Genomic DNA, 9,413 nt, shown 5'->3' with positions numbered 1-9,413 from the left:
GGCTTTTCCAACCACAAATGGCACAATTACAGAATATGATTGATTTCCTCTCCCACATTAGACTGTCAAGGATCACGGAAGCTCCCATCTGGAACTTAACAGTAATGAATCCTTTACAGTGGATTCCTATTACAAATTCATCAACAATGGAGGGCAAAGTTATTTGAAAAGCAACTGTCTTTAAGAAGATCATAGTTTTTATGTGGCTTATTTTGAAAAATCAACTTCACATAGAAGAGGTGCTTGCAAAGAAAGGCTGGACAGTAAGTGCGGATTGTCCTTTACGGTGATATGTGTCGTCACATCTATTTCTGAGATGCCCATTTATCAAGTCTTATCTCAACACGAGAAGATTGCTATCACACATGCATGTTTTGTGGATAAGTTAGAGGAGGAGAAAGTTTCAACCCCGTGCAAGAAGAGTTTGGAATCTAACTCCTGATAGTAATATTTTAAAAAATATTGAAATGAACGGTAGATCCTCTTATTAGGAATGCAATCATCTAATTAGAGGGAAATATATTTGTATAATTCTTAAATTGAATCCTCTGATTAGAATGCAATCGTCTAATTAGATAAAATATATTTATATAATTCCTAAATTGAATCTCTCTGATTAGAAATACAATCGTCTAATTAGAGAGAAATATATTTGTATAATTCTTAAATTGAGCCCATGAAAATTAATAAAAAGGGCCCTTTTGGTCCTAGAGAAGTAATCCTTCTTCCTCTGAAATCTTCGTCTTCACCCTCTTTTCTATTCTTCTTCTATTTATACTTCTGTTTGTCAACATGGTATCAGAGCATATTTAGGGAACAGAGTGCTCTGTTCCGCCTCATCTCAATCCCTAAATCTCTTCAACCGCCGATCGTTCACAACTCAAATCTCTCCTCTCAAACAGAGTGGGATCTGTTCCCCCTTTAAACCATCGCCGTTGCTCTCTCTTGGATCCCTGCAAACCTTGAAAGCCAATCTCCATTTCCGTTAAATCTCTCTCTCTCTCTCTTGCATCCCTTCAAATCATCGGTGCCTCTTCCCTGGAACCATCATCTTCATCTATGATCACCGCCTCTGCTATGATCACCGCCTCTGCTGCCGCAGCCATCATCGCCGCCGCCGCTGCCTGAGCCTTCTCCACTATGATCGCCGCCTCCGCTGCCACTGCCATCGTCGCCGCCGCCACTGCTGTCGCTGCTTCTGCCATCACCGCTGCAATCGCCACCGCTGATGCTGCTACCGTCGCTGCCGTCGCTGCTACCGCTGCTGCCATCGACGTCACCACCGTTTCCACCCGAGAACCACGGGTTGAAAACGGTTCTCATCCCTTATTAGATGCTGTTTTTTCTGGAGCAACAATGGAGCGTCCTGTTTTGGAGTTTCTGAATATTATCAAGGCATCTTTCATGGAAGCAGAGATTCGATATTTTTTCGTCATCTGAGTTTATCTCAGATCGTTGGTGAGAAAACTTCAATTTCCTCCCTCAAGATTATTTTTGTTTACTTAATCATTTAAGTTTTTGTTATGGGTGATAAAACTCCTTTAACCATGGAGGATTTAGAAAAGTTAATGGTTAGGATGATGGAATCTCGTATCTTGGGTAGTGAGTTTTCAAAGATCACCCTAGAAACTAACCCGGTCAAATTGGATGGGCCGGGTACCTACTTAAGTTGGACGCGACATGTTCGTCTAATTTTGGATTCTCAGAATTTTGAAGGGTTTATAAGTGGTACTGCAAAAAGATCAGAAGGAGATGAGATAGCTGTTAGACAGTGGAATTCTAATAACTCTCGGGTAGTAGCATGGCTCCTTGCCTCTATGGTACCAAGTGTTGCTCATATGGTTGAGGCACTAACGAATGCTTATGAGTTATGGCAGGCTGTAGCCACAACTTATTCTTATAAAGGCAATAATATGCATGCCCATAAGATCCAGCGAGAGCTTCGAGGACTTAATCAGGGTTCCCGACCTGTAACAGAGTATGTTGGAGAATTAAAAAGGTTATGGAACGATTTTGATTTTCATAGTCCCTTTACCCCTAATCATCCTGGTGATGTTGATGTGTTTCACAAATGGATAGAGCGACAGCAACTTATGAATTTTTTTGGATGGACTAAACCCAGAGTTTGAGTATCGACGCTCTTCTATTCTTAGTACACAGGAGTGGCCAACTCTTGATGAAACTATTTCTTTGATTCTTAGTGAAGAAACTCGATTAACCACTATGTCTTCTTCTACGAACACAGCTATACGATCTGCACTTGTGGTACAGCCTAATACTCTTGGAAGCTCGTCTCCTAATTCTGCTCAAGAAACTCAGCCTCGACCTTGTGGGGTTAAAATATGTGACCACTGTCATAAGCCGGGCCACATCAAAGCTTACTGCTATGAGCTACATAGTCGTCCAAATAGAGGCCGTGGTCGTGGAGGTGGTCAAGGCCGAGGTCAGTATAATCAGACTCATTTTTCTTCTATGGAAGATTTATCAGTTGAAGAAATGCAACTTTTGAAAAAATTCAGATCTGGTGTAAATATTTTTGAAAGCAGCACTTCCACAGAAGATTCTTCAAATCAACCAGCCAGTTCTCACGGTAATTTTGCCCAAATAGGTATCAGTGATCAAATTCATGCTCTTAACTGTAGTAATTTTTCTCCATGGATTGTTGATTCTGGAGCATCCAATCATATGACTGGATCCTTTAGAGATTTTGTGTCTTATATTTTCTGTTCTGGTCGTGATAAAGTTCGTCTTGCTGATGGCTCCTTTACCCCTATTTCTGGAAAAGAATCTATCAAATGCACTTCCGAATTACCCTTATCATATGTTCTACATGTCCCAAGATTTCCTATAAATCTCCTATCCATTAGTGCTATTACAAATGATCTTGATTGTATTGTAACTTTTTTCAAAACACATTGTGTCTTTCAGAAACCAAAGACAGGAAGAAAACTTGAGACTGGCATAATGCGTAATGGGCTCTACTATTTGGAGGGAGGAGTGTTTGGAGGCTACTCAGAAACCAGTTTGACTGTTTCATCTTCACAAAAGGAAGATCTGTTGCTCCAACACTGCAGGCTTGGTCATCTTTCATTTACTCTCTTAGCTCGTATATTTCCAACTATTTTTGAAACATATAAAGAGAAGCTTGTATGTGATGCCTGTGAACTAGCTAAACACACTAGAAGTACTTATCCAAACTCAGGCCGACATAGTAAAGCAATGTTTGAGGTAGTTCATTCTGATGTATGGGGACCCTGTGGGACCACCGCTATTTTTGGTCATCGGTGGTTCGTCATTTTTATTGATTATTTTAGTCGTTGCACTTGGGTTTATCTATTGAAAAATAAGAATGAAGTGTTTCAGTCATTTAGAGATTTTCATAAAATGATTGGTACTCAATATGGAGCAACTCTTAAGATTTTTCGCTCTGACAATGGAACAGAATATCTTAATAAAGAATTTGAGGAGTATATACATAATAATGAAATTATACATCAAACGACGTGTGTTGACACACCGGCTCAAAATGGAGTTGTTGAAAGAAAGAATAGACACCTTCTTGAAGTGACAAGATGTTTGATGTTTTCTATGAATGTTCCTAAGTTCTTATGGGGAGAAGCAGTGTTAACTGCAGCATATCTGATTAACCGAATGCCACTTCAAACTTTGGACTATAAGACTCCTCTTGAATGCCTGCAAGAAACTAATTCTTTTATAATTCCTCCCAAGGTATTTGGTTGTGTTTGTTTTGTTCGGGATCATCGACCTTCGGTTGGCAAGCTTGACGCTCGTGCCCTTAAGTGCATTTTTGTAGGATATTCATCTACTCAAAAAGGATACAAATGTTGATGTCCGACTGAGCGAAAGATGTTTATCAGCATTGATGTAACATTTCGGGAGTCTGAGCCATTCTATATATCTTCTGTGTCCTCTTCCTCTCCCGTTACCTCTGGAACTGGTCGAGAGGGGGAGTCCTCTGGAGGAGTCCTATTACTGTGAATGTTACTATGGATGTTGGTACAAATGGTGCATCTGACACTCAAGGAGAAGCATCTGAAACTGCATCTGAGACTCTCCTACAGCCTGTTTTATCTGATTCATCTCCTCTCTCAAAGTCTATTACGCATTCTCTAGTCTCCAGGTCTTCCTCTCCTGTCCCAACGGTTTCATCTTCTACGACCAATGGTAATTCTCCTGTACCTCCCATCCATTTTACATTAGATAATGATGATCTAAATATTCCTATTGCCTTACGGAAGCCTACTCGTCATGCTGGTATTCTTACTCGACTTAAGGATGGAGTAGGGTACAAACATGACATCACTAACTTTGTATCCTATGAGTCTCTCTCTCCATCTTATCAGAGTTTTATAGCTTCTTTGTCCTCTGTCTCCATACCCGAGAACTGGAAGGTTGCTAAGGAAAATCCCAAGTGGAAAGCCGCCATGCTTGAAGAAATGCAAGCACTATAAAAAAAATAATACATAGAAACTTGTACCTTTGCCAGCTGGTAAACAAACTATGGGATGCAAATGAATTTTTACAGTTAAACAGATATCTGAGGGTACTGTTGAACGGTACAAAACTCGCTTGATAGCAAAAGGATATATTCAGACTTATGGCATCGACTATGATGAAACTTTTGCACCTGTTGCAAAAATGAACTCTGTTAGAACCCTTATATCATGTGCTGCTAATTTCGGATGGGATCTGTTCCAGCTCGATGTAAAGAACGCTTTTCTTCATGGAGAACTTCAGGAGGAAGTATATATGGATGTTCCTCCAGGATTTGCTACTGCTCAAATAGTGGGCAAAGTATGCCAGTTACGACGATCTCTTTATGGTTTGAAGCAGTCACCTCGTGCTTGGTTCGATCACTTCCGGCAAGCAATCATTCAGATGGGGTATAAACAGAGCAATGCAGATCACACACTCTTCTTTCAGCACAATAAGGGTAAGATTGCTGTTTTGATTGTCTATGTTGATGATATTGTAATAACAGGAGATGACTCTGAGGAGATAGCTCATTTGAAGGCTCAGCTGGCACAGACATTTGAAGTAAAGGATCTTGGACATCTTCGATATTTTCTTGGGATAGAAGTTGCTCGTTCTTCAAAAGAGATTTTTCTCTCCCAAAGAAAATATATTCTAGATCTTCTTATAGAAACTGGTATGTTGGGATGTCGACCTATTGCCACTCCTATTGAGCAAAATCATCGACTAGTAACCGATACCGGTGTCCCTATTGATCGAGAATGTTATCAACGATTGGTAGGGCGTTTGATTTATCTATCTCATACACAGCCTGATATTGCATTCACCATTAGTGTGGTAAGTTAGTTTATGCATGATCCACGTTCAGTTCATATGGATGCTGTGACACAGATACTTCGTTATCTCAAAAGTTGTCCTGGTCGAGGTTTGCTTTATTCTTGTCATGGCAACCTACGGATGGAGTGTTATACTGATGCTGATTGGGCTGGATCACTTGATGATCGTCGCTCTACCTCAGGTTACTGTACTTTTATCGGAGGTGATCTAGTCACTTGGCGAAACAAGAAACAGAATATAGTTGCTCGATCTACTACTGAAGCAGAGTTTCGAGCTATGGCACATGGCGTATGTGAAATTCTATGGTTACGGATCTTGTTATTGGAACTAGATCTTTATCAATCATCACCTCTTATGCTATATTGTGACAACAAGGCAGCAATCAATATTGCTAATAATCCAGTACAGCATGATCGAACAAAGCACATCGAGATCGATCGACATTTTATCAAGGAAAAGCTTGATGCCAGAATCATTTGTGTTGGTGCAAAAATTCGCTTGCGCCGGAGAAGCTGGAGTCGAGAAAGTTGCGGTCGCCGTCGGGACCTGTAAAGGAAGTCTAAACCGGAGGTGGGGTTGCTCTGGCAAGACCCTCCGACGCTCAAGTCAGTTCTCTGCCTCAACAAGAATGGAGTGCTCGAACGGAGAATTTAGCAGATTTTTAGATGAAAGATGAGAGCTTATCGAATAACGTATCTGGAGCCTCCTTTTATAGGCGGAGGGGGCAGTAGCCTGATAGCGACATCTGTAACCGTTTGGCAGTGGGCTGCCCAAGATCAGGCGGAGTTTACTGCGAAGAGTAGTGGAGTGGACCCGTGGCTATCACCGGGGTATGCCACGTGGAGTCTGCCGCGGGGAGTAGAGCGGGGTCTGTTGTCGTGACTTGCCAGCGGATGGAAGAATCGCGCGGTATCCGTCGCAGGAAGTGGAGCAGGATCGTGGCCGTTATTGTGGCCTGCCAGGGAGTAGTGGAGCTGCGCGAGATCCATCGTAGGAAGTGGAGCAGTGCTGTGACCGTTACTGCGGCCTGTCAGGGAGTGATGGAGCTGCGTGGAATCTGCCGCAGGAAGTGGAGCAGGATCGTGGCCGTTATTGTGGCCTGCCTGGGAGTGCAGATCCGTCGGCTGAAGTTCGGCAGCGGTCGGAGCTGATGACGGAGTCTGGCTCCCGTAGGAGTCCGGGCGGAGTCCTCCTCGCGGTTGGAGTCGTGGGCGGGGCCCGGCTCCCGTAGGAGTTCGGGCGGAGTCTACTTGCAGTTGAAGTCATCGGCGGAGTCCGGCTCCCGTAGGAGTCCGGACGAAGTCTGTCTGCAGCCGTTGGAGTCGAGGATGAAGCCCGACTCCCGTAGGAGTCCGGGCGGAGTCTTCCTGCAATTAAAGTTAAAGGCGAAGTCCGGCTCCCGTGGGAGTCCGGACAAGGCTTACCGGCAGTTGATGTCGAGGACGGAGCCCGGCTCCCGTAGGAGTTCGGGCGGAGTCCTCCTCGCGGTTGGAGTCGTGGGCGGAGCCCGGCTCCCGTGGGAGTCCGGACGGAGTCCTCTCAGAGTTGAAGTCACGGGCGGAGCCCGGCTCCCGTAGGAGTCTGGGCGGAGTCCCCTGCAACTAAAGTCAGGTGTGAAGTCCGGTTCCCGTAGGAGTCCGGACGGATCTTACCGGCAGTTGAAGTTGGTGACGGAGCTCGGCTCCCGTAGGAGTCCGGGCGGAGCTCGCAAGGGCTAATCCTGTTGAGAACTTCGGCCGTGGGTATTTTGTACCCAACAATTTGTATGCCTTATGTGCGATCTGCTAATCAACTAGCAGACATTTTGATCAAAGGTCTTAGTGTGTTTTTTTTTCATTTATTCGTGACAAGATGGGTCTTTATGATATCTATAGCCCATCTTGAGGGGGAGTGTTGAAATGAGCTGTAGATCTCTCTGATTAAGAATGCAATCGTCTAATTAGAGAGAAATATGTTTGTATAATTTCTAAATTGAATCCCTCTGATTAGGAATGCAATCGTCTAATTAGAGGAAAATATATTTGTATAATTCCTAAATTGAATCCCTCTGATTAGGAATGCAATCGTCTAATTAGAGAGAAATATATTTGTATAATTCCTAAATTGAGCCCATGAAAATTAATAAAAAGGGCCCTTTTGGTCCTAGAGAAGTAATCCTTCTTCCTCTGAAATCTTCGTCTTCACCCTCTTTTCTATTCTTCTTCTGTTTATACTTCTATTTGTCAACAATTACCTATAAATCTCTAAATTGATTTGACTTATTTTTAAGTATTTAAACTTTTTGATGGAATAAAATCATTTAAACTACTTAAGAGTTATTTTAAGTCCTATCGTCCAATTACATAATCAATAATAAAATTATATAACAGATAAGATAACGATGTGATAAAGAATATATCTGTATAACCTGAACATAAATCTGTATAATTAGTTATTGAAACTAGATAACCAGAAACTGTATAATCTGTGTAGTTTGAAATAAATCTGTATAATTTGAAATAAATCTGTAGACGGCAGGGATCTAAAAATAATTATTAAGCAGTTCAAGGAGATTTTATTCCATCTGACAAGTTCAAGGACTTAAAAATAAATTCAGATTACCTAAGATCTATAGATAATTTTTTTTTAATATTTTTGCATGTATGACTGCGAAGGAATGGAGGATCTTCCTTCGCTGCCAATGTTCCATCTTTTAATTTCTGTCCTGCAGAAAATCTTCTAGCTAGTCATCCAAACAGTGGGAGCTCTAGGATTAGAAAATGTAATCGAGACTTCCTTCGCAAGATCATAAGATATCTTTAAATTTTGGAGTAGTAGAGACCGAGGTTCTGCTTGTAAATCTTCCTTTCTTTTCCTTGCTATACTTCTTTTTTCATACTAGCTAGCAAATTCACCTTTAATTCAATAAACTGGGTGAAGTATCTTCCTTCTTATTCCCTTATTAGAAAAAAAAAAAAAACGTAGCAGCAAAAAACTAGATGGTTGTGAGGTGGTATCGGATGCGACATCCTAGTATATATATCTTAGGAGGCAAAACCGATCATCAAAATTGGATGAGGTATATATCTTATTTCCTTCTAATTCTCAAAAATAAAATAAAACAAAATAAAAGAACAACGCAGCAGCAAAAAACTAGATGGTTGTGAGGTGCTATCGGACGCGACATCCTAGTATATCTTAGGAGGCAAATCTCATCATCAACTGTGGCTATGGTTTTTAAGTAGCTGCCTGACATTACTTGTTATGCAACCAGACGACCGGAACATTGGTGGCAACTGGGACGCAGACCTTTCGTGGAGTACAAGTGAAACCAGCTATGTTTGGCTACGGGTGAGAGTGACGAAGATGTAGTTTGGTGGGGTTGGTATGAAGCTGGTGGACTACTGGTAACCCTAGACAAAGTCCAAACAAAGGTTGGGTTGGGGGAATTCACTGACAAAAGAAAAAAAGAAGGTTGGGTTTGAGGCTCAGGTTTGGCAATTCCATCAGATGGTCTGGTCCTCCTTATTTAGCAAGGGGTATACCAAGTCGCCAATATATATGCCATGTTCCATGGATAGTCCTTCATAGTATTAAATATAATGGGAAATTAAAGAGTAGGTCCCCACCTTGCCCGATCTGTAAAACGAAACGACCAACTTTGAGCAATCATTGTTTATCAGTTGAACACTATTTTCTTAACTTAAAAAAAGGACTCCATGAATTGATTAAACAACAATGAGGTGATCATATGTTCTCTTTATTAAGAATGAAGAATCTGAATAGAGCACGCTCAAAAAAAAAAAAAAAAAAAGTGAATTATAACCTTACACTACTAAAATAGTATATTTCAGAAAAAATTCAGATGTTTGCGAGTGATTGGTTTTCAATCTTCAATTTGAATACTTGTAACAAGTCACAGAGGTGAGCGACAAAATGTGGCAGAACTACTCTTCTTGGTCGCCCATTTGGATGCATGGTTCCATCCAAAGAAACCTTAGAATAAATGGCGTCTTCTACTGAATGCAATTGAATCTAAAATCTTCTTCAACTGCATATCGTTAATGTATTATTTTGGCTTCTAAGACAACACTGCTTTGGCC

This window comes from Elaeis guineensis, chromosome 2 (assembly GCF_000442705.2).
Source record: "Elaeis guineensis isolate ETL-2024a chromosome 2, EG11, whole genome shotgun sequence".
NCBI classification, from domain to species: Eukaryota; Viridiplantae; Streptophyta; class Magnoliopsida; order Arecales; family Arecaceae; genus Elaeis; species Elaeis guineensis.
This window is presented reverse-complemented; position numbering follows the sequence as displayed.